Source organism: Aythya fuligula, chromosome 10 (assembly GCF_009819795.1).
Source record: "Aythya fuligula isolate bAytFul2 chromosome 10, bAytFul2.pri, whole genome shotgun sequence".
Lineage (NCBI taxonomy): Eukaryota > Metazoa > Chordata > Aves > Anseriformes > Anatidae > Aythya > Aythya fuligula.
This window is the reverse complement of record NC_045568.1, coordinates 7,884,409-7,910,731: the sequence shown is the minus strand read 5'-3', so window position 1 is coordinate 7,910,731 and position 26,323 is coordinate 7,884,409.

Genomic DNA, 26,323 nt, shown 5'->3' with positions numbered 1-26,323 from the left:
TGGTGGCAACAGCATTTATACATGTGTTTCATTGTACTCCAGTACCTTAGTTTCCATGGCTACCACAGAAATTGCAGGTTTGCTATACAAATTGGTAGGAGAGATTCAGAACACCAGCCCATATGCTGCAGCCTCCTGAACCTCATTCTCCTCTCCTGGGCTCAGACGTGCTTCCCTCTATCAGGGGCTGCAGCGTTGGACTCCACCAGGTGCAGCAAGTCTTTGCCACTGCTGGGCCGCTTCTCAGGAGATCAGTGCTCAGACCAGCTTGCTCCCTTGTGCTACTCTCAGTTGTCAGGGAAGATGATCTGTATCTTGATGTACAGCCGAAGTGCCTGGGGGGATGTTTTGTCCCTTGTGGTTTGTTATTCTGCCACTCCCTGGGTGTCAAGCAAGTGAGTGAAGGCATATTTTAGCGTGTGATCATGGAGCTTTATGCAGAAAGACTGCAGGTAGGACACAAAGCCAATCTGAATGGGTAAAACAAAGCCCATCCAGGCTAGTACCTGGTAGGATTGGAGACTGACATAAGGGTCCACCGGGAAGATGACAGCAATGCAGAAGCATCAGAAATATTCCTGTTGTGTCCAAGTACCTACAGCTCTGCTTTCCTGAGCCAAAGATGGTATCTCTGTGTTTATTTGCTTAGTGATTTTTTTCTATTAATTTTCCTAGTTGTTTATGAATTCATATCAAATTTAACCTCTGCAACAGCCCAGAAATAGGCTCCACAGCTTAACTATGCACCGGTTGAAGAAAACCTTCCTCTTGTTTGAGTTGAAGCTGCTGATTTTATCTGATGCCCCTGACGACTGGTATTAGCAGCAATTATTGTCCACTTACCTTCTCCCTGACACATACAGGTGTGTAGCCCTCTACTAAATCACCCCCCTCAGTCACCTCTTTCTCAGCATTAGCAATCCTAGTCCATGTAGTCAGTCAGTCATCAACCAGAGGCCATTTCATAACTTTGATTATTGCCCATCTTCATGTCCTTTGCAGCTCAAGTAAATGATTTCTGAAAGGGATGGGGACCAGAATGGCTCATGGTTGATACAGGCACTTTGTGGATGTCCCATTGCTTTCCTATTAAATCCCGATGTCTGGATAGTTCCTGAGCACTGAGCTGGTACTAACTGTGAGAATACCAACATTTTTTCAGTGGTAGTTAGAAAGGCAAAGCCCATCACTCTGTGTGCTGACACAGCTGTCTGCTCTGGGGAGCCTGCCAAACTCCTTCCTTGGCAGCAGCCTGTCCACTGGCATCTCTTGTTCAATGGGGTGAAGAAGACAGCTGCTTCTGGAGCTGAGGTGACCTCCTCAGCCATGAGATGAGGCCATCCTTCGGACCTCCATCCTTCATCCTCAGCAGACATTTTAATTAATTGTTTGAGGTGCCTTCCCTGAAGTGACTTGTATCAATGTGATCTTGCTTGTCCTTCCCCGACTGTCTGGGGAGGCAGGGGGAGATTCTGGGTTCCTCTTGTGTAGCAGTGATGCTTTAATTGTCCATCCAGATATATTTAAGTGGCAGTTCTGCACTGTGGACTACTTTGGTGGTCCTCCTGCTCTGCCATCACACAATACTTTGCCTGGCCCATTCATCTGCACATCATCTGCTTTTCTGGAGATGGGAGCCTTACTCCCACCTTCCCACTCAAAAGCTGCAGCCAGGGATCAGGATGTTTGCAGAAAGTGGCATTCTGCACCTGAGTAGTGGCCATACAAGATGTTCATTTGACAGACCAAGGAGAGAGCTCACAGGAGGCTCTGAGAGTGAGATATCGCAAAACCTTTGTAGATGCTGTGCCTACAGAAGTGGTGGGGTAGGATGCAGCTAGGAGAGCACAGAACACGAATCTGAAAGTGATGGGAGATCCTCAGACCAGAAACGCTGTCCCTGATTCAGCCCAGCTTAAATTTTAGGCAAGCTGTTGACCATCATTTATCTGAAGCAGAAGATTTACTGAAGCAGGCAGTTCTGTTGTTCTTTTAAAATTGTCCTGGTGTAGCTAGTTATAAAAAATTGCATGGGACAGTGATTCCAAAAGTGATCTACTCCTGTTACGGCCTATGGTACTGACAGAACGTGGTCAGAAAACACAGACACCATACCCTGAAATCACCACGCTGCTTACAGTGCGTGCATTATGCCTGGTACATTCAGCCAACCAACAAGTGTGTTTATTTGGTGATAATCAAATCAACAGAGTGTGTTATTACATGTGTGTGTGTGTTATTGCAGTTATTAAATAGCCTTTCTAAGGTTCATAAAAAAGCCAGTTTTAAGTAGCATTTTGCACTATACCACCATGAAAAAGAGTCTGTGAGGATTTTTAAAAGGTCTGTTAGCAGTGCACCACTTTAGCTAAGCATTGTAATTTTGTAAATGAACTCAAAAAATAATGAATAAAACATGAAATAGATGAAGCAAGATGAATAGAGTGCTAGAAGAAGATCCAAAATCTGTTTTGGCTAATGCTTGTAACATTAATTCTGCAGAACTGCCTTCTTCACACACTACTAGCTGAAAGTGCCACATCCATTCAAATACCTACACTGCTGTAGAAAAGTTTCTTCTACATTTTCATCTTTTACCAACCTGAAATTGGAGAGGAGTGACCATGAAGGATGCCTTATAGGATTCTAGCATCTAAACAAATTTAACTCTGCCCTGTGAAGTCACACAGCATGTGTTTTAGGTAGTTGAAGATTTTGTTGCCAGATCAAAATAAATCCATGCTAGAGATGTGGGAGTTTTAACATTTTCTTATTCTTATGGTGGATCTACATGTAAGTATCTTTGCAACAATTAATGCTTTTATTTCATGTTATATTTTTATTTTATTTTAAGTGATACGTTAATTCCAACTTGCATCGCTTACATTTGCGCTGTAAATAACATAATTTCAGTTTCAGTTGTCTAGAACATTTTCTCATAGCCTTTATGATACTGTTCTTTGTGTTTTTGCTTAATTTTGTGTATTCTGACTAAATGTGTTGAAACAGAACAATAATGTGGAATATTTCTAATGGTTTTATAATAACAATATTGACATAAATTTTGAGAAGCAAGCATATCAGCTTTCTGTTTCCCAAGATTAAGAGCATCACCAGATTTATGTGCTAGCATTACTGCTCCCTGCCCTAATAATGTGTTTTGTGAGTTTGCCCTCCAAGTTTAATGGAGGACAGTGCTAGCAATCTGGAAAAACTGGCAACGTTACTCATTATAAAATGCCTATTTACATATATTAAATATGCCTTGCTAAAGTCTAACGACTAGATGTCCCTGAACAGCCCAACAGCACTGAACCTCTCAGGTGCCCACACAGCACTCTGCCCATCTCTGCTGGTTGGCTAGGTTAATTTATGCAGCTGAGTCAGCTGATAATCACTGCAAACAAAATAGATCCAGATGCTTACTGTAGTGCACTGAGTTCTTTGGACAGGGACATTTACCATCACTATAGAAAATAATGAAGCATCAAGTCAGGCAAAAGGCCCATCTACTACAATATCTGTCTCCACCAGTGGCCTGTAGCAAATGTCAGGGAAACAGCATAAAGACAGGACATGCGTACAGGGGTGCTACTTAAAATACTCTTGCAGTCTTCATTGATCTGCAGCATAAATGTTTCCTAAGCCAGTGATGGTGCCTGTTTTGCACAGCCTTGACTGAGTTTTCTTCCTTTTTATCACCCCAATAAGTTTAGAATCCCCATGAATGCTTGCATTTACAGCCTTCTGTGGCAAGGAGGTCCCTTGATGAGGGAAGGATCATCATCCATTTCACACTGCTTGTCTGCCTGAAGTAGTAGTTCTAGGGGAGGGATTACAAGGTGGAATGTGTAGAGCAACTCTTGTCAAACCTCTGCCTCAGAGCTTCTCTTTGGGCTGCTCTCAGAGGCACGCAAAGGAGATTTCCACAAGGCAAGCTTTGAATGCAGTCATAACTCATGTTCAGTGGGCAAAATGCAGCTGGAAAGCAAAAAATGAAGGTTTTGGATGAGCTTTAGTCTCCTGAACTGTATTTTATCTCCTCTGTGTATTTGCAGCTTAGCTTGCTTAAAAAATAAGTGCTCTTGTGGTGGTGGTGTTTGAAACAACTCATCTTCCATCATTTGAAAAATGATGTGAATGTTGGAGTAGGGCTGGACAGAGAACAACACATAAGAAAATTCAGAGCATCTTTGAAATCCAGGTTTTCTTCAACATGTTAAGCTGTGGGGACTGAACTGCTGCTGTATGTTAAATCATTTTTGGATGCTGGTAGTTTCTTCAGCAGTTGTCACTCTCCTCTGGCAACTCCTGCCTGCCTTACTCTTGCATGTTGATCCCTGTTATAATTTATCATTGTTACATCTGCCCCATTCTGTACTCTGATTAATTTAGAATCCCATTAGCCACAGTTGGCTGTCAGACAAAGGAAATGCCTGATCTTATTTTCAATATAAGACATGCCCTCTGCTCTGCTGCACGCCAGAACATTTCCAAGGAGTGATAAGGCTGCAGCTTTGATAGGATTCCTATGTTTCTCCAAGGATTTCTTGAAAATGTGGCAGCTTGGTAGTTGAATATTAGATTTTTAAATTGCACAGTGCAATGTTGATGTATGGTCTGCAACATACAAAGAAATTCCTGAAGAGCTGTCCGCAACCCTTCCTCCCCTGCAGGCACCATTCACCATCCAGTGATGCTGCAGCAGCAGGAGGACCTGGCATAAGCCACTGCTTTGATCCGTGAACACAGCCATGCCAATGGCAACTGCGTCCTGTTTCAGGATAAACACGAAGTTTGGCAGTCCTTTGAGAAATACTGACACAGCCTGAATTGAATGTGCTCCGTGTCTTTTTCTCTTGTTGAAAGAGCAGTATGTCTGTAGAGCATTTTCTCAAGGACTACATGCTGTATGCTCCCTTCAGCACTTCTCATAAAGCCCAGGGGCTTTGCACAGCATTCCAGAGATTGCTTATACATGTCGCCTTCACCTAGATATCCAGTCATGTTCCTGTAGGGATTACAAGTCCTTACTCATCAAATGGTATTTTAAATGCAACATGATTTGCTTTTTCTTGTTGAAGATGCTTGGCAAATCTTCAGAATCTCTGCTTACTTGTTATTGTGTTAATATTTGCTGTTTTCCTTCAAAAGACAGTGTGTCTTCTGCAATCTTCCCATGAAATCAGGCTGCTTAACAGCTTAAAGTCTTTAAAACTGTGGGTCTAATTTGGTCTCTTGGACCATTTGATGCTTTCTACTAAGCAGTAATAAAACCAGAAGACAAGTTTATTTATTTATTTATTTATTTTTTAATGTTTGCTCCTTAACTGTGCATCCCTCAGGCTGGGTTCAGCTAATCTCTGGGTTTCAGCATCAAATGTTATGGTATTTATCTGTAAAACTCATTTTGTACTACACAACACTCTCACTTGAAAAAAATCCCCAAACCAAAAACTTTTCGTACTAGACACTGTCATTTTCCTCTACCAAAGAAAAAAGTGGTTTCAGACCACTAAGCAGCTGCAAAGTTTTCTATAGACCTTATTTCTCTGGTATTAGCTGAATTGTGCATTGTACTTTACAGAAACAGAAAGAAAGCCTGCTTCTAAAGCAGGTGTCTGCAGAGGCTGTAAATGTCAGTCAGTCCTCTCCAGATCAAAAATTAATTGTGCACCCACCATGAGGAAGCTAGCAGGTTGAAGCACTTGTAATATTGTGCTCTGTCAGGTTATTGCGTTTTCACCTCAGGAAATTCAGCTTCAAATGCCACGTAAACCACCTTTGCTGGTCACTCCGGAGCATGTAGGCAATATACACAAAATGTTAGTAAAAATACATCAAGCACCCCCCACTGGCAGCTGTTTAATTACCAATCGTTTGCTGCTAGCATAGAGGAACAGCATGTGGTCCTCTTGGTGCTTCATTAGTGCCGTCCAATTTTGGCTATGTCAAGGTTTATTTTGTGGTCAGCCCTTTGAAAACAGATACATCAAATGTAATAAAAATATGACCTGTAGTGGTAGAGCTGTCAGGGTAGCAAATAATGCATTACTGAAGTGAGACCTTTCAGCCTAGTTTTCACATGCTTATTGTTTCTTTTTGTCGTTGTTTTGAACTGTTTTGAGGAAAAGAAGGTGTTTTTTTTTTTTTTTTTTTGAGAATTTTTACCTTGTATTGTTCTTCAACAGAGCATTATGCGCAGCGCTGTGAGTCGCTCTGTTACGACGGGCCTGCAGGGGATTCAAGGTGTGCACAAAGGTTTAATCCCTCTTCTTTCATCCACAACACAGCTCCCCAGCTTATTTGGCCCCTCAGTCATCCCAAAGGGTAGTGAGCACCAAAGTGCACTGCAGAAATGCAATGTCTGCAGCTGCTTGAAGAGGGGAAAGCATCAGCTCTGCTGCTGCCTTCTCCTCCTTTAATTTAGGGCTCCACTCTGGGCAGTTGTGTTTAAATGACCAGATCCCATTCTATGTTCAGAGAGAATGCAATTAAACCGAGGGACTCCTTAAATAAAAATCTCACTGAAGTGTCTAATACATTCTTGGGCCTCTTCTGCCATCACATTTTTTGGTTTTCCTTGCTCAGCATGATAATCACAACAGCTCCTGGATTTATAGACTGGAAGGGGATTAACACATGCACAACACTATCTTTCAGAAGGTGCAATTTATGTTTATCTTCCTCCTGCTGCTAGTCCCATCTATTGATTTCCCGCTGCTGACTTTTTACCTAAGTCTCGCTGCAGAGGGAAACTTCAGTCAAATAAAAGGTCCACACCTGCTCCTCCCGAAGGGCTCAAGGTTCTTTAAATCTGCTTCAGAGAGAGGACTGGGGCTCTGTGATGGAGTCGAGATCATTCTGCAGACTCCCACATGGTCAGCCTTGTTTTTCCTGTCATGGGCACTTAACGAGGCCGGCAGTCAAGCAAGTTAGGTGCTTTGTTTTTGGGGTTGGATCTCTTCTGAGCTGCCTCTTCTACGTTTTGCTGGGGAGGCACTGGGTGCATGGTAAGGTATTCAATTTCCAGGACACGGCCGTGTGTCACTGCCACTCTTGGTAAGCACTGGGATCTCCAGCTCCAGATTTTTTTCTGCTTTTTCTATTTTTTCTTGAATAGCTGACCCTCCATTTTTGTTGCATCATGCTGTTTGCTAGGTAGATGCTATGTGCTGTCAGCCAGACCAGGTCACCAACAGCTTCAGTCAGCTTTATTCATTTATCTTGTCATCTTTCCAGCCAAGCCCCATGAATAATTGTCATGATGCCATAACAATATTGGTTCTACAGCTTGGTTTTACTCAAAATTGCTTTAAAGAAATGTGATTCTCTGGCTTTCTTATTCCCTCAGCTAGTTTAGATTCTGGATATGCCAAATGCTACATACTCACTTTTTAAAATTCTGCTTGGTGAGTTTTCTGGACCCAGTGCTGGCATACATGTTTAGCACTAATTAAGTAGGGATCATGAAATAAAGCTATTTGTATAATCCAGAGAAAAAATATTCAGGTGGGGTTTTATACCCTGCTTTTTCATGAAGAATGTGGACTCTGTGAAATAAAGCATTTGTGGGAAGATACAGGTTTTGAAGAATAATTTATTAGATCCCATTCTTACTAAACCTGGAAAGTAGGATCAATCTCCTGAGTATCCGGCTGCTGGTATTTAAGGTGAAAGTCTCAGGTTCAATTTCCTCTTTCTGCAAAGCAGACCAGGAACTTGAATCCAGATTCTTTGCACATGCAACTTGTGTTCTAATAATGGTGTAGCTGTTGGAGACACACCAGTCTTTTATAGCCTTATTTTGCATAGTCTATTTTGGAAGAACTTGCGATTTTTTTTTTATTTTTTTTATTTTTTTTCCTAAAGGAGACCGGGGGCAAAGTATTCCCAAAACTCAAAAATTTGTGCAGAGGAAAGCATTTTACTGCCGTGCTATAGAACAGACTTTAAAGTGGATAGCATAGATATAGCAATGGTGTTTGCAACTCTAAAATACAAATCTGTAGCTTTCCTTATCATTTCATGCTTTCACTGCACAAAACTCCTATTTTCTACAGCTTTTAAAGAAAAGCTTTGCTTGTCACTGCAGCAGGAACAGCCAAATCTTGTACTATGGTCTAAAAATATCCGTACCAAGCTCTAAAAACCAAGTTGAAAGGTTAATTGTCCCTTCTATGCTCAAATGTAGGATTATTGATTAGGAATACTTGTTTAAAAACAAGATTTTTCCATACTCCTAAGCTTTACTGCCCATATATTGCCAAAGGCAATGCTGCAGCCCAGCTAGTTGGGTCTGCTTTCAAGAAGCAGTAGCTCTGAACTCCGCTCATCAGTACAAATTCATTAACTGAGGTGATCTTGGTTTGTAGTGAATAGCACATGTATATCCAGCATTATGTTCCAATCTTACTTTGGCAATACGCTGATTTTAATGGCTTGAAATCTTGTTTTAATCTTGTTACAACTGAGATATAAGAAATGCAATCTATAATACTTTTATTTTGCTGTGTCTACTAAATTGCTAACTCTGTACTTTAAAAATATTCCTATACATGAGGTTATTACTGTCATCTATATACAATATGAACAGGATACATATACCTTAAAGATGTAATTAGTCACCTACTCTTTTTTTTCCCATCTTTTATAATGAAAGCAAATTCTCATTTTCTTTTCTGCCTCTTCTCCCAAATTCAACTTGGCAGACAAAGAATCACCACAAGAAATAATGCCACGCACTTTCTCTGGGGATTCCTTTGCCTTGGCTGCTGACTTGTAAATTTTTTCCTAGTTTAAGGTTCAATTGAAAAATGCCACTCATTTGTAGTCTGCTAAGTTTAAGAAGCAGAAAAATGCAAGGTGAGGAGGAAAAGCACTATCCAAATCAAGTCATTAAATTCCACCTATTCAAGAAGTCATGGTATCTTTTCTGAGATATTTGCTCTGTTATATTCCTCTTGGAGGAGACAAACGCCTCAGTTAAGCCAGCTGTCAGGTTTAGTGGGGCTGAGCAGTATATTACCCTCCCTGCCCAGCGGCACACTAGTAACTTCAGAGCTCTGCCGCAGATAATGTATAAATGGTGCCTTGTTAAAGTGTTAGCCTCACATCTAGAGATATCAGCATCTCTCAGTGCCTGGCGTATTTCCTAAAAGTTTACAGCAGCCAATTCAACTGCTTGCATAAAAATTAGCGCAGGGACATTAGCATGGTTGCTAATATAGTGAGTTTGAAACTGTCTGTGAAGCAGTCAGACATAGTTGCATTCTATGTCCTAGTTACGTTCTTCTTCCTTCCCTCCAAATACTCTAGCTATAGAGATGAAAGTTTTCATTTGTGCTTTTGAATCAGGGAGTTCATGAAGGCAGACACAATGACATATTTCTGACTCTGATGGGGAACAAACAGATGTGCTTTCCAGATCTAAGTCCATCTGTTTGGGAACTGTGACAGAGCCACCAAGGATAGGCAGCATCGTGCTCACCACAGCCTTGTTTCCCAAGCAATCCAGCATCCCTCGAAGGACTTCTCCTAAGCAAGCACAGGCTGGTGAACCTTGTAGTGTGATTCAAAATTGCCACCACCTAGGACAGTCATGAATATTAAAGTACACTCTAAAATGATTATATGGAGGTTGCCCCGCCTTGCTGAGTAAATGAGGTTTTCCTCTGTATTCAGTCTTTTGGGTGACATAGATTTGTAGTGGTGTTTTGGTTTTGTTAGTACCGAAGAGTCAACACAGGTCAGTGAGCAAACTGAATTGTCTTCTGTCTGCGTGAAACAGAATTGCTGGTTACGTCTTAATCAGCAGCGAGCCTGGGGAGCCAGAAAAACCCTTCTTAGCCCAGTCTGTCTTAGTGGCATGAGCCAAGGAACTTTCTGGGTGCTGGCACACAGGATGCTCACAGCAAACAGCCCTTGGGGAAGAGCCAGTGCTCCTTGGTTTGCCCAACATGTGCAGAACCACTTTGCGCAGTGAAAGGGAACAAATTTTTTTTTTTCATTTTTATGTTCTCTAGCAGACATCAAAATTGGTTTCCTGAGATTAGCGCAGTATATAATTTTAACTCGTTTTGTATAGCTCTACTCTTTTTTTGCACAGGAAGTTTTTTTTTTCTCATCTCTAGCTTGATATGCTTTGGCAAAAGCAATTTTATTCTTTTATCAGCAGCAGCTTGGGATGGGCATAATATTTACAAATGATGCCATGAACAAGTTATGCAAATCATCCAAATGAGAACCAGTAAGCTTTTATATCCTGCCAAACAATCGTGTATTGTAGAAATGCCATGTTTTACAGTCAATTTGAGAAATGTTTTAGAGACTTTAAAACATTAGTGCCCTATTTTTCATATTGCTCAACATATCCAACAGGATTCATTAGTACCACCAGTCCAACAATACAACCTTTGGAATAAGAAGAAAAAAATAACCATAATAGATTTTAGAAACCTAAGTGACTTTGAAAAGCTTCTTGGAACTTCATAATACTGTCAATTTTTTAAAGATCTTGTCTAAAATTGAAAACCTGTATGAATGTAAAGAGGCAATCTGTGCCTTTCTACTAGTATAAAAATACACTTTCCTAGTGCATGTAAATGAGCCATTATAAAATAAATCAGCAAAAAGTAATGGATTCTCTTAACATATTAAGCTCTCCAAAGGGCTCATCTACACTGCAGAATTTACTGGTGACTGAGATGAGAGCTGAGCTAAGGATCGGTGACATTAACAGTGATTTTTAACATCATCCCAAATTCCTTTTGATGATGTCCTGAAGGGTATCAGTTTTAGGAGGTTCTGGTTACCCAAAATAGTGTTCACAGGAGGCAAATAGCCGAGCAAGGTTTGCAATTCCCCCCTTTCCCAATTCACTGTTGGGCTATGGATGAAACACAGATTGTCAACTTCTGTTCTACCACTAGCTCGTTTTCGAGCAATTTACCTAAATTTGAAGACACCATTTTCTTATTTGTAAGTTTTTATTTTTCCAGTTCTCAATTAAATTATTGAATTTAAAAATAGGACAAGTTTCCCCTTGAGAAGAAATTTGCTGATCACAACAGTAATCCACAAAACTATCCTCCCTGAGATGAAGGTGGTAACAGAGACATCTTGGAGGGTTGGGGGAAATGGGAGCAAATATTTAATTTGTAGGTAATGAAAGATTTGTGGGAACTCAAAAATAATAACTTTTTATGCATTTCAGCATGTGTTTTTTGTTTTTTCAATCAAAAATCTGTATGTGCCACAGTATATACCAAATCCTTACATCAGCTTTCCACTTTCTCTGCAAACAGATAATAGAAAGGGCTGTATTTTAAAGGCATTCAAAGTCTTCATCTTCCCATCAGTTTTGGTTAAAAAGTTATAGGGTATCCGTACTTCTTTTGTGGTGTTTTTATTCAAGTTTTTGTACTGAGCCCTATTGCCTTCACTTGAGTAAAGCAGAGTGTGTGTGTCCTTTTCTTAGCAGTGAACTATTTGTTGCTGGACAAGGGCAAAGATGGTGATTTGTCTACCCTTGCCTTTCCAACATGTCTGTTTTGTGAGGGCATGCATTAATTTTGTTTTGTTTAAAACCGTGACTGAAGTGCCCATGCTCACTTGCTGAGCTGGATGAAGCCCAGCTGGGCTGGGACAAGAGGGAACATATGTGAGGGAAAAAATAAATATATAGTGTTAAGTATGAGGCACAGAGGAGGGTTAAGTATGAGGCACACATGAGGGGTGCCTGTACATGAAGTAAAAAAGTATCAGGAGAAATGTGTGTGAGGTGACAGGAGCTGAGGAGGAGGTGAGGAGGTGAGGAGGTGAGGCGGTCATGTTGGGGCAGCCATGTTGAGTGCTGTGGTGGCACCCCACACGTTCTGGAACCTTCTCTTGAGCCCAGCCCAGAGCTGGGTGGCTCAGGCTGGGTCCTTGCTCAAGGCTGCTTACCTGGCCCCGGCTGCTGTCCCCAGCTCGGCAGAGACACGGAGTGGTGAAGAGTCCCTTGAGAGGCAGCTGGGCACCCGGGGCAGGCGTCTGCTGGGAGAAACCCCAGCTGAGGCCCTGCGGCTGGGGTAAACTTCACATTGCAGTCAAAACATTTCCCTTCAGCTTGGAGCACCAACGGGTTTAGTGAGGTGTGGAAAGGTGAGACCATATTGTCTTTGGGATTTTATTACTGTAATAGAGAGATGAAATTACCAGTTTTCTCCTCCCTTGAGGGGTGTACAATCCTGAATACTGCTGGCTGCAGACCGAGGGTCGCACACTACCTGTGCAGTGAACAATTACAGATAATTTCTGTGACGACGTGCCTTAGGAATGATTTATTTCTACACAAATTGAGTTTGGTACCATGTGATACTACATGAAGATATTGAAAATGGTACCTCTCTGTAGTCTGAGGGACTGCAGGGCCTCTCCTGCAGCATCTCCTGCCCTGAGAAACGTTCTCCTCAGATGACTGCACAGGGGTCTCATTCCCAGTCCAACCTGACATCTACCACTACACCTCCTGTGTAAGCTAATACCGACGTCATATTTGCAATAATTCTTCAGACCTTATGGTTGAGATGGCGTTAAAATGATGCCACTGTTACGAATCACCCTATATGTTTTTGGCATTGAGAAAGTAATTATTATACCTAATTCTGCTGGCAACTTTGTTATATTATGAACTATTTTCCCAGTTCTGTGGCATATACCGATATATGTTGTGCATGTTCCAGAGACAGAAAAGGATGATGAATGGGTAATATGTTGCCAGCTTTCTGCTTCTGTTGATAAGTGACTGATAAAGCTGACAAGTAGCTAGATTAAGTAAACAGAGCCTATATAACTCATTCGAAGTGAGTAACTGTTTACAAATTATCAATTGCTATCTGCAAAATTTTCAATTAGGAATGATGGATCCCATTCCTGTGTAGAAATAATAGGCCAGTGATTATGTGTATCAGGTATGTGAACAGTAAAATCAGCCATCTGACTGTGCTCATATCCAGGACAGGAATTGTCAAGAAACAGGAGAGAAACAAATGCTCTTTGGGCCAACTGCAGTAATTTTGACTCGAACAAGAATCTGAATACAGCAAAGGCTTCAGGATTTGGCTCCTAAATACAATCAGAATAATTTGTGGGCTTTTTTTAGAAGCTATTGTAACTAGTTACTACTCAAGGAACCATTTCCATTTCATTCCCATAAGTAGTGTTTGCAGAAAATGTAGAATGTGTATCTTTTTATTAGAACAGGAAGAAATGTCTGACAATATAATACTGCTTCATTTCATAATTTGCTGTAGGATGAGAATGGGATTTCAGAGCTGTTGATGTTTTAATCTCATGTTTCTTTGTCCCAAGTACAAGCAGCATACATAACAATGTTGTACATACAAAGAATGTAAGTTACACAGATTTAGTTCATCAATGGCTCTGTCATATTTGTACCACATGCTAAAGGTGGGGGAGGGTTTATGCCCAGCTCTGTATGATCAAGAGCTTGCTTTTAATTTAGTGAGTCGTCTCTGGAACATCCTGATAACAAAACATGGCTTCAGATTCCTGAGATAACATTGAGTGCCAATTGCACATCAGAGAGAAAATAACTTGGCTTGCAATAGCCTAGATTGATCCACGAAGTAAGAGGTTATAAACTGTAATGGAAGTGCTGACACAACCAAATGAGATAATACACTCCAGTACAGCTACCAGCGCAGATGGAACATGCAGCTCTGAAGTGTCTCGATGTGGCCTGACCACTCGTGCTGGAGTACAGCTATCAACACGGGGGAATTGAGGTGATGCATGAGAGCTCGGTGGGTCTGGGTGCTCTCCCTCTTGGGGGTTTGGCACCCTCTGCTGTCTGGTTTTTGAACCAAAATAAAATCAAATCAGACTATACAACGGACATAAAACAGCAACGAAATCTGTTAAATCAGCTATTTTGTAATAAACCCTGCACGCTCTTTCTTGCTGCAGCAAAGTGTGAATGTTTTAAATGTGTGTGTGTATCTTTTCCTAGTTTTACAATGCTGATTGCATTGACTCTTTCTCATAAATAAGGTGACCAAGTAAGTCTTGCCTCCTAGTCCCACCATAAGACTTCCCAACTGTTTGCGTTGAATGCAAACAAAGCACAAGGCTCTGGTCCAGGAGAGGTCTCTGATGAGGCTAGGGCATAGAGGGGTTTGTAGTGCCTCAGCAGGGTCTCTATGCAATCATCACAGAGCTAAAACAACACAGCCACAGTGGATGTACAGTAGAAACAAGTGGGTTCATGCCTAACATCTGGCATGACTGTTCTTGCTAAACGAGCATCTTGTGCTGCAGCTGATAGCACTGAAAACTGAGTAGGGCACCTTATGCATGTTTAAGCTATTTAGCTAAATGTTTATTCACTCTGGTGTTTTTTTTGTTTGTTTGTTTGTTTTATTTTAAACAATTAGCAAATGCTCTCCCTGACAGTGAGGCACACAACTTCACTTTTGTAATAGGAAAACAGGGGGAACCTACATTGAGGGGAATTTAAACCTGAGAACCCTGGAAAAGCAGGAAGCCCTGCGCTGTTATACAACTACCTCTATGGAATAGCTCCTATATCTGACTGACAAGATGAAAAATACTTCATAGAGTAGGTATTGCAGCCCACAGGAAACAGCCTTTGTTTATTGTTTATGTATTTCACTTTTTGGATATGCACTTGTATGCTACATTAAGGATAAACATGAGTTTATCAACTAAATCTTCAGCACACAGAGTGCCAGTCTTCCTTCCCTGAACAGGAAACCAAGGCTGTCCTTTCCAGTAGATGTCCTTCAGTGGCTTCAGTTATGAAATGGCTTCAATTATATTTTATCAGTTTTCATTTATCAATGGCTTCAATTATAAAATCAATGTTGACTTAATGAAAGTAGGACAAAGTACCCTTCTTCTGAGGGTACGGAAAGAGTTAGGTCCTGACAGACACTGCTTTGTGCCTTCTTGGGTCAGTTGAGTATTGTTCCTCTGGCACTAAGTCTGGAGTGCAAAGATAAAGATGTAGACATGTGTCTATGCGGTGTAGATGTATGTCTATGCAGGGCACATTGTGCAGCACTTTTCATGCATGCAGGGACAGCAACAACTTCCCCTGAGTGTCCTGGAGCTGTGTGTTTCTCAGGGTACCGGATTCAAGTGTGGTTTGAGAGCGGCTGCGCTCTGCAGGAGCTGGCTGCCTCTGCCTCAGCCTGGTAATCCCACCATATTCCTAGGGAAAAATAACTTGAGAAATGCAGCTATAGGGTAAATTTTTACTTGTTTCTACTACATTTCACTTCACTCCAGCAGTCTTCACTCTAAATGGATTTACTGGTCAACAGTTTTTCTTCTCCATACCCACTCTGCTTCTCATGTCTTCCCAGATCTGGGAGAATAGCTAGGGATGCAACATGCTCAGACTTTTTTGTATTGTAAGCAGAAGAAAATACACTGATTCTAATAAATTCCACTTTTGGAAATAGCTTTGGTTTTCTGTTACAACAACCATGATCATCTAAACAGACTGCAGCTCTTCATGTTCAGTCTCAATAGAAAAGAAAATGGAGGTAGTGCAGAAGGCAGCACTGACTATTTGCATGTAGTCTTTGAAAACAGCGCATCAGATAGTGCTGACTGAAAACCAGCTTTATATTAGGCTCTTGCTGCAAATGTTGTGTGCAAATCAGAGAACAAAAACATGACCTTGTGGAAAAACAACCCTCAGTCGAGTTCATATCTGAAAAAGGATAAGAAACTGTGTTTGTTTTTTGTTGTTGTTGTTGTTGTTGCTCTTTTGTTTGGTTGGTTTTTGTTTTTGTTGATATTTTTTAAATGATGCAAAATAAGATAGAAACCTGAGTGGTGGGAAAAAGCTGAATAAAAACCAGAATCCTTATCTGAGATCTCCAGTGAGTGGAAGCCATAGTACCCAGTGCTGTCTGCTCACGGGGCAGCCTTTTGCTGAGCTATATGTTCAACCACAGATTGTTTTCCCCAAGCATCAACCAAGACGTTGTTTTTATTGATTTATTTTGCTAACTTCCCACTGCAGTGATAAGATGACAAAAGAACCACCTGTGGGTATCCTAATATATCTAATGCCAGCAGATTTTCAGGTTGAATACAAACAATATATCTTTCTAGGAACAAAGAGGAAACCACGAGGTAAGTTAATTTGGGAAACTAAAGAGCATGATTTAGGAATATTGGGTTTGTTAGAATGAATCAGGCTGGCCCTGGTTCACTCTCCTCTCCAGAGATGGTTCCTAATGGATGGCATGCAAGATGACAAAATAAGCCCCCAAATCGTTCAATGACACTTCAAGAGAAGGGCCTGCTTTCTGACTCTGTAGCACTAGTTGTGCTACACCAGAAGCATGAGATCTGATTCTCGCTGTACAACACATCTGACAAACACTCCAGAAATTAGGTGCGTTTCTTAAAGAACACAGATGTAAGGCTGTACTGATCACTGCATCTACTGTGGGATGCTCCCTGTAGGTCTTAGGTTTATTCCCTATGGCAGCACAATTATATTTGTTGTACAATTTCCAGTTAAATTAAGATAGAAAATAAACATATAAACCTGTTCAGTTGCTTAATATATTTGCAAGCCATGGCTAAAACAGTAGCTAGTCAAAGAAGGTGTAGAGTCTAGCCCACTAGGAAACCAAGTTCTCTCTCTCCACAGTACTTCCAATGGGTTTTGCTGTCTCCTCACTTCCATAAACAGGCTAAACTTGTCTTCATACAAGTGTGTATGAAGCCCTTGTGCTAACATAAGGTTTCCCAGTTCTCATCCACTTCAAGACAGTAATTTTAGACTCTTTTGGGCTTTCTGCTAATAAAAGCATCCAGAGTAACACGCACCTGCAACTGTATTACTCTGTTTTCCCCTAACCAGGTACAGCATGTGCTGCAGCTGAGGTTCCCTACAAGTGCTGCTCTGCTGTTGTATCTCAGCCCTGACCCATTCTCAGAGGTGCATCCGAAGAGGTTAGTTTATTCGTGGTAGGAATTTCAACCCCTGGTTTGTGCTTTTTATTTCTGTGCCTAAATTTTGACTCTGACCTCAGAGTTATTTTGCTTAGATCTTAGATTTTTTGCTAATGGGGCTGCAAGATGATATACACGTAAGCACTGCTGTTCATGTATCTTAAGAATGCAGTTTGGCGTGGTCTGGCAAATTATCTAATATACTTGTTTAGATTGCTTGAAGGAACATAAATAAAGGCTCCATGTATCTGCTTTAATCTATGCCCCTCAAACCCCAAATAATACTGGTACTGGTTGCCTGTGGAGAGTCAAGGCGGTAAACACACAAATACCAACTTTGGACCTGCACCTTTCTCAGTCTCAGGACAAAAAATCAAATTGAAGTGAAGATATAAGAGCTCGAGAGATGTTTCAAAGGAAGACAATAAAAGAGAAAAGCTAGAAACTGACACTCACCAATAACAGGATTCTTAAAACCTCAAATTCGATAAACCCACAAACCAAAAGAAATTAAGCAGCCTTTGCTGCTTCAATGTCGGCATGCTATGGGATTTTAACAAGATTCATAGGTATTAAAAAGTAATGGCATAAATTGGTTATTTAAAGTCACTATTGATTTGTTGCCAGATTCTGCATATCAACAATTGCACTTGAGTGACCATTTACTTTGCTCAGAAATAAATATTCCTGCTCAGCTGCGTGTGCTAGTTGGAAGAGAATCAGTTTTCACCACTGGCAAAGGGACAGGTTGTTATCTCAAGCCACATGGTTCATTGATTTATCAGTGGCGGTGTAAATACAGAAATTTATAGGGATGCTGTCACAATCATTTATTTAAAAGCTTTTTTTTTTTTTTTTTTTTTTTGAAGAAGAAGGATGATAGTGGATTCCCAGGTAAGAATGTGAGAGGCTTTCTGAGTATTTGGACTTATTAGTTGGTTGAGGTAAATTATCTCCATTTGATGTTTCTGGCTGGCAGAGTTAATTTATTTGTACAAAAGTATTTAATGATGCAGAGAGATTGTTATTGGTGGTTTAATTATTGTTTTGATCAGAGCTTCTGTATGGGTGGTAGTACGCCTAATAAGATAATCATACTTTTTCATCTGGTAATGAGTCTTTGGAGTATTCCCAGCACAGTTTTAAGTCTTAGTTGTTTTCCCGCTCTTGGTTTAATTTCTCTGTTTCATTTGGCTTGTATAATGAGACTAGATGTGCTGCTTTACTGCTGTTTATAATCTGTTTTCTTAATCTGGTCTTCTGTGCTCAGGCAGGACTGATCAGGATTTTCTAAAACTACATAAACGTCTAATTTGAGGGAAAAATTGATTTGCCCTTGTATTGAAACAAATAAACTGGGTATTTGTTCTTAGGTAAATGACAGTATTGCTTTTGCATAATCTTGTTGTGGTATCTAAACTGTACTTATAAAAAGCATGTTGCCTGCCCCTTTTTCCATTCACATCTCTTAAAAAAACACGTTTCCGCTGTCTCCTTGCAAATGCTAATTACCATTGGCAAGATTATATATTCAAATTCAGCAAAATACCGACAATGCAGTCAGTATCCTGTAGTTAATCTTAGCAATTGTATGCACCAACTGAAGGAAAGGGATTTTCAGTATTCGGTGTCAATGGTAACTATCTTGCAGATGAGTTGACTTGTAGTTGAAGCTGGAAAGTGCTCAAAAATGTTAGGAGAACCATAAACTAGCAAAGTTAGTGTCACATGGAAGGACTCTGCTTTTCTACAGAGGTGCATATTCCAGTTGTTACGGTGTCTTGTGTGTTGAGTACTTATATACTCCACTTTTCTCTATTCTGTGACTATACTTGCTTTTCTTCTATATCATTTTTTAGTCTGAGCTTATAGGGCCTGGATTTTACTTGCTTTGAAGTCAATGTTGTTTCCGCTGTGGTGGTGTATATACAGAGATGGCCCACACTGCAGAAACGTGAGGCACACAAAGAAGCACATGGCATCTGAATATTGATGCACGCTGCCTGCCAGGTAACTACTACAAAAATTGTACCAGGAGTTAGGAAATTCCTCCTTCTCCTCTGGAATATTCTCATCCTCTTGGTGCTGTTAAAAAAGAAATGTAAACACTGACAGAGAATGCAATCCTTCCATTTGTGCTAATATCACATGATAACTGAACACCTCACAGAAATTGGAGGAGTCATAAACCTTGTAGAAGTCCAAAGTGAACACCACATGGTGAAATCTCACCCTGCATAATCAATTTGTAATTAAATTAAGAAAGCAAACTCAAGGACTTAAAGAGAAATGCAATCTGATTGTAATATTAGAATCTAAATCTATCCAGCCACTCCAGGAAGCCTGACCTGGTTATTTAAACCATTTTACCCTTTCACAGATAAAATGAAACAAATCTTTTCCACAACTTAATATTCTTCCAGCAAAAAGCTAATATTTTCCTAAGCACTCGTGAACTTTAGTTTCATGTGAGTACATTTCTTCTAGTGCGAGAGCAGCACAGCCTTAACCATGTCTTATGGATGACTGATGGAGTGGTCAAACGAAGCTGCCTGATGCCAGTGGCTATTCTTCATCAGTTTTTAATGCTTCACACTAGCTTAATTTACGGCACTGCCACCAACCCTAATCTGCACATACACGGTTTGTGCTGTTGTGTCCAAGAACATCTTTGCATCTCCTACTGCAGTCGCTCAGTGTTTTGTAGGAATTCACACTTCTATTAGATAATTGGCAGCACTGTTACAGAGCTTAATACAGCAACAGCACTGGCGCAGCAGTCCATGTGCAGCACTTGGGTGATGCATCCAGCTCCTTACTTGTACAACTTCAAAAGCGTCAGCTGAAATTGCAGAAGAATATTTTGCCTTTGACCAGAAACAAATCTGACTGCTTGTCGGCACGCAGCCAATGTATGAAGCAAGCGACTGGAAGAGGTTCCTCCTGCACAGGAGCTGCGCAGCAGTCCTGCACCGGCAATGTGCAGTAAGCATTGCAAGGGCTTGGGGATTGGAACAACCTACAGCAGCAGGATTCCCCTCAGTGCCAGGGGAAGTGCTCCTGGTCTGGGGTTACATGCGGAGCAGGAGATGACTTTTCTTTAGGTCCGTGTTAGGATCTCTTTGGGAATGCTTTGTGTTTTTTTTTTTTTTTTTTTTTTTTACCTGATGGTATGTTTCACTTGTGCCCTCTCAGAGAGCTTCCAGAGGCAGCAGGTGAGAGGAGGCCTGCTAGCATTCTGGAGATAAACAAGAAGGGACTGCAAGGAACTAGAGTGGAAGAATAGGGCTTGCTGTAGCTTCTTGTATTTTATCAGGTATCACAGACCTGCGGAGTTAGAAATAATTTCCTGGGGAAAGTTTATCAGCCACATCTGCCTGCAAGTAGCTTGGGGAAATCTGCAAGGTTACCTAAAATTTCTTTTCCCTAAAGCTCCCAGGCTTTAGCCCAAGATCTTTTTCCTTCTCCTTTGTGACCTGTACAGCATATCCCACACCTGAAAAGTCTTCAGTTATGAAAAAACTGTGAAAAAGTGGCAACTATCCTCATACCCAACAGAGGAAGCATGAGGAGAGACCTTACCAGGGAGAAGATGCAAGATGGCATGGCACTGCTTTCCTATGGGAGTATCTTGTAATAGGGGCAACATTTTGGCATTGTAATAAACCTTCCAAAGATAGCTTCTGCTGGTAGACTGGATGGAAAGAATATTTTTGCATTCCCCTTTGCAGAATAGCTGTTATGCTATGTGAAAGCTTACGTGCTTTTATCTCCAGCCATGTGCAGGGGGGCTTCAAAAAGGAGCAGGATTCCAGTTCTGACACGCTGGACTCTCTTAAGGCTCAGCTTTAGGCTTGTATCACTTCCTAAGTGACTTATTTCCTTTATGGGTAAAGGGTTAAGCTTTCTACCATTATTCAAGCTAGTCTAAATAGACTAAACAAAGGGGAAGGGAAAATTATTTATGTGAAAAATGAGCAGCATCATGGCAGGTAACAGCCAGGTTTCTTTCAGGAACTTGTTTTCCGTAACATATTGAAAATGGATCTGTAGTGTTAAAACAAACAAAAAAAAGCACAACCCAAGTGAGGTGGAATGGATATTAATATGAAGTAATTAAAATTGGGAGTGTAGAGGTCAGATGAAATGAGAAGGAAGCAAAAACATAGATGGAAAAAACAGCCAAGCATACAAGGGCATGCCTCGAAGCTGAACTGGAGAGAAGGTAGAAGGTGGGGTCCCGTGCTGCAGGGACCAGGTTACAGATGCTTTCTGCTGCTGCCAGGTGGGCATCTGACCAAAGACCGTGTAGCCTTTTTTACTGCTGATATAAAATGACTGATAAGGGAGCTGCATGTGCCCTGAAACCTTGTTGTCCTGAGTCTGGAGTTTGTTACACCAGAAAGCAGTTAGGTGGGGAAGCAAAGGAACAGATCAAAGGCCTTGGATCTCAGCTTCTTCTTCCTTCCTACAATTGAACCTGATCAGGCATATCTACATGCCAATGAAATGCCTTTAAAAGAGAGCTGTCTTGAAGATCTGAAGCAAAGGAAAATGCTGCCTCAATAACCATTAACATCCCCAGTGTCCACAGCATAAGCTGTGAACATCTGGTACCTGCTGCTGACTGCGGGAGCATCTTTTGCCAGGCCACTGAAGGAGGACAGTCTGAGTTGCACTTAGCCCTGTGCGCCATCGGCATGCTTCTGCAACAGCAAACAGAGGAGTCCCAGTGGCTTTTCCCTTGCGTCTGTGCTATGGGTCCTCTGGGGATGAACAGATTGTCTGTCACAGGGCTGTCAGCTGAGCCTCTCACCAATTTTAACACCGACATAATTTTCAGAGACTATAAAGTCTGAAAACAGGAAGAGCAAAGCAGAAGTCCAGGGATGTCACTCAGTGACCCACAGAAGGTTATCTTCTGGATTAGAATTCGTCTGGTTCATTGACCACAGAAATAGCAACTGCAAAATACTTCAGTTCCAGAAACGTATGTCTCTGGTTATTACCCCAGAAGTACTCTCTGTATGTTGATGCCCACGGGAACAGTGGAGAGCAATGAATATTAAAAAGTCTTTGGCAATTTTTGTTCTCTAGCACGGCAGTAAAGTTCTGTATATTTTGGAATAAGACACGCAGTTCTAAGTTAACAGCTAAACACCTTCAGCAGCATTTGCAGAAAAAGTCCCTACACTTAGGGAAAACATAATGAACGCAAACAATTGTGTCGAGCTCTGTGTGGAGTAGAAGGCTCAGGTAACAGGGCTTTGTTTCAGCTCCCCTTTGGGCATCCTGGGCCGTGCTGATTTGCCCTGTGGCTCTTGGTATGCCCCTGCATTTGGTTTCCTTCCCAAACACTTACTTTTACCCCATTAAGGGCTGGTGACGCAGGCAAGGATCATGAGGGGACCCAGGATTTCAGAAGCACTTTTGCCTTCCCCTTTAAGATACAAATAGTAATTCCACTAAGACCAGCATATGGCACTCACATGCGTACTCACGTAGGCTCTGTCTCACAATCTTTACCCGAGCAAATCTTCCATTAAACTACAGGTAGAGACAAAGAGTTGTAACCGACTTGTAGCTAATTTGAATTTACATAGCACACAATCGTCTCTGGGTTTTGCTCTTGCAGACACTCGCGATGTTCCTGTAACTGAATTGTTCCCATTCAGTGGATGGGAATGCTCAGCTATGTTTGGGATACATTTGAGTACAGACACAGGACAGCAAAAACCCAGCGGTCCTATTCTTAGCGCAGGGAGGTACGGCTTGAGCCTGCTGTCTGCACACTCAGAAAGCTCATTGTAGTCAGAGGGTCTTCTTGGCCCTTGCAGTCTCTAGGAGTGTGGTCCTAATTCATGTATCAAAACAAAACCCAGCTGAATGTTTCTCTGAACGGAGCAGAAACAGAAACCCCTGCTTAGGCAGCAGCTGGCTGACACTCCTGATACTGATAGTCTAATGCTGCTCACACAGATTGAAAACTTTATGTCAAAAAGGGTTTCCTTTAATGTTAGGAAACAACAGTAGGAAAAGGCAGTGTGCTGCTAACAAGGTGTGTGACTTTACTGGCTCAGGTACTGAGGGTTTAGAGAAAATTTAGAATCCCTCTTTAACCACTTAATACAAACAAGAAAAATAAGTTTTTAGTGATTAGGAAGCTGATGATCCTTGAAGACGTGTGAAGTGCACGAAGTGTTCAGGTTTACCTTTGTTGTAGAAATGGTGTATCCCAGTCTGCAGCAAAACCAAAACAAGTGCCAAGCAAAGGAAAAGGCTGTGGGAAAACAGCCGAACCATGGTGGTTCTTGGAGATCCGCCTGTTGCCAAAGAGGTAGCGTTGGTTCAAGAATGGGGCATACTCAGGAATGTGGGTAACGTGTGCTGGGGAGTCTGCTGCAGGCTTGGACCAGGCTGCTGGGGGCACTTCTGCATTTCTGACATGGCAAAAGGTGTGGATGGGTTGCACAGAGAGGGAGTGAGCTGCAGGGGAAGAGGGGAGGCTTCTGAGGAGGCTGATGCTAAACAAGCTTAAAACAGTTTTTAAGGATGCCAGTTTTTAAGGCATGGCATCATCTTAAACAGTGCTAGCACAATTGCTGAAGATAATCTATTGCGTGGAGAACCAGAAATGGGATGGAATATAATAGCAAGAAGTCATGCACTTAAAGATTAATTAGAATAACTGCGAGTATGCTTGGAGGTTCATCAACTGTGAGATTACGAGGAGAGGAGTGCGGGTATGTTATTGGTTGTAGGATAACTAAGATGCCACTGTAATGCGGTCTTAAAAATGCTAATGTATTCCGGGATGCATCGAGTGAGGTGTTTTCAGTAGACGGCGAGGTATTAATATCACTGTGCGAGGCAGTTGTTAAGACCTTGTTTAGAGCAGTGCACGCAGGGCAGAAGGTATAGAGGACACTGGAAGAATGGAAAACGTATTTAGAGAGAAGATTAAAAACACAGCCGAAAGGTTGAGGGATGATGATCTAATTGCTATTTAGAGGGACATTTTAGGTAAATATCAGAGGCACGGAATTATCATGTAATGTGAAGGGTAATACCGGTAAAGATCAAATGGCTATAAATCGGCACCGAATACATTTAGGGTGGAAATTAGAAACTTCCTCGATCGTCCCAAGAGCGGCTGCCAGCAAAGCCCTGCAGATGAAGGCAGCCGGGGGGGGAGCAGGGACACGGCGCTGGGCGCCGAGCGCTGGCCCTGCCCCAGGGGCTCCCGCGGAGCGCGCCGCGGGCTGCGAGCGGGTCGGGGCTCCGCGCACCCCCGGAGGCTGCTCCCAGCTCCCGCCGTGCCTTTCCACCTCCTCCCGGTTTTTCCGAAGGACGCCGAGCTGCACCAAGCCGGGGCTGGCCGGCCGGAGGAGGTCGTGAGCGCTCCCGGGGCCGGCAGCAGCAGGCGGCACGGAGCGGCGGCGGGCAGCGGCTGAGCCCCGCGGCCGTGCCCTGCCCACGCTGCCCGCTCCTCTCGGCGGCCCTTCCCCTCCCCCGGGGCGCGCACCGCAGCCTCCTCCCCGGGATCACCGGAGCGCTCCGGGGGCCGGGAACTTCGCGGCGCTTCCCCGCACCCGTCCCGCTACCCCGCTCCCCGGGCGCGGCGCGGGCCACACCTGCCCGGCGCGGCTCGGCGGGGCCGGGAGCGGGGCTCCCTCCGGCGGCACGGCGAGGCCCCCCTCTAGCGGACGGCCCGGGGCCGGGGCTCCGTTGCTCCGCTGCTCCGCTGCCGGGCGGGGAGCGGCGCGTTGGGGCCGGACGGCGGCGGCGGGGCCGCGCCGAGCTCCTGCGCGCTCCGCTCCGCTCCGCCCGGGGTGCCAGCAACTGGTGGCCGGCACCGTGCGGGGCACGGCACCCGCACCGGGAGGCACCCGCAGCGGGCGGCCCCCAGCCCGAGCCGGCGGCGCGTCCCTTTCGCCGCTCCGCTCCTCTCCGCTCCCGCCGCCGCCGCCGGGCTCGGCCCCGCCGCTCCTTCCCCCGCCGTCTCCAGCCCGCTGCGCGGCTCCCGGCCGGCGGAGCGGCGCGGCACACGCAGGGCGCTTCCTTTTTCTTTCGCTTCGCTTCGCCCGGCCGGGCGGCGGGGGCAGCGGGGCTCCGCCGGCAGCGAGAGCCGAGGCCCGCTCGGCCCCGCAGGGGGGCCCCGGCCGGGGGCGGGCCGGAGCTGGAACCGGCGCCGCGCATCCCCGGAGCGCCCCTGCCCGCCGCCGGGCTGCGCCCCTGCCCCGAGCGGGGCCCGCTACCGGCGGCCGAGCCCTCGCCCGGCCCCGGCGCGGCGGGAGCAGGTGGCCGGGGGCAGGAGCCCGGGGCGGCGCGGCGGGGGCGGGGCCGGCGGGGAGCCCCGCGGGGCCGGGCGGGGAGCGGGGCTCGGCGGGACGGGAGAAGGGAGGAGGAGGGGGGGGGTGGCGGGAGGGGCCGGCGGGGACCGGAGCGCCCGAAAAGCCGGGAGGGGAGGGGAGGGCGGAGGGGCGGCGGGGGGGGTGGGGGGGGGGAACGGGGGGAGCAGCGGCGGGCGCATGCGCCGTGCCGGCCGTGCCATATTGGAATGAGGCGGTGAGCGGAGCGCCGGGAGCCCGAGCCCGGGGAGCGGCGGGGGCTGGAAAAACTCCCCGCAGGTGAGGCGGGGGGCGGCGGAGGGCGGCGGAGGACGGAGCGGGCCCGGGCGCAGCTGCTGGCGGCGTTTTGCCGGCGGGGCGCGGGGCCCCCGGGGTTTTTCCGGGCTCCCGAAGTTTGGATGCGGAGGGGGAGAGAAAAAAAAAAAAAAAAAAGAGGAAAAAAAAAAAAAAAAGGCGGCGAAGGAGGAGGAGGAGGAGGAGGAGGGGAAGAGGGGGGAAGAGGCAGGCGGGAGCGCGCCGGGGCGCGATGCGCGGGGCCGCCTCCCCGCCGCGCAAGTGCCCGCGCGCAACTCTGCGCGCTCCCGCGGGGGCCCGCGGCGCGCCCGGCCCGAAGTTGCCCTCCCGGGCGGCCCCGCGGGAACTTGGCGGCCCCGGCTTGGGGGGGCGAGCTCCCCCCTCCCAAAATGGCGGTGGGAGGGGACCTTCAAACCCCGCACCGCCCGCACCGCCCCGCGCCCTGCCCTGCCCTGCCCTGCCCCGCTCGGCGCGTCCCGCCCGCGGCTCCGCTCCTCGCTCCCCGCTCCCCGTCCGGCGGCCGCGCAGCGCTCGCTCGGGCCGGGCCGGGCCGGGCCGGGCAGGGCGGAGGGGGGGGCGGGCGCCGCCCCCGCACCGCACCCGCGGCTCTCCCGCAGCGCCTGCGCTGCCGCGGGGCCGGCATTGTGTGCGCGCCGCGCCCGGCGGCTCCTCGG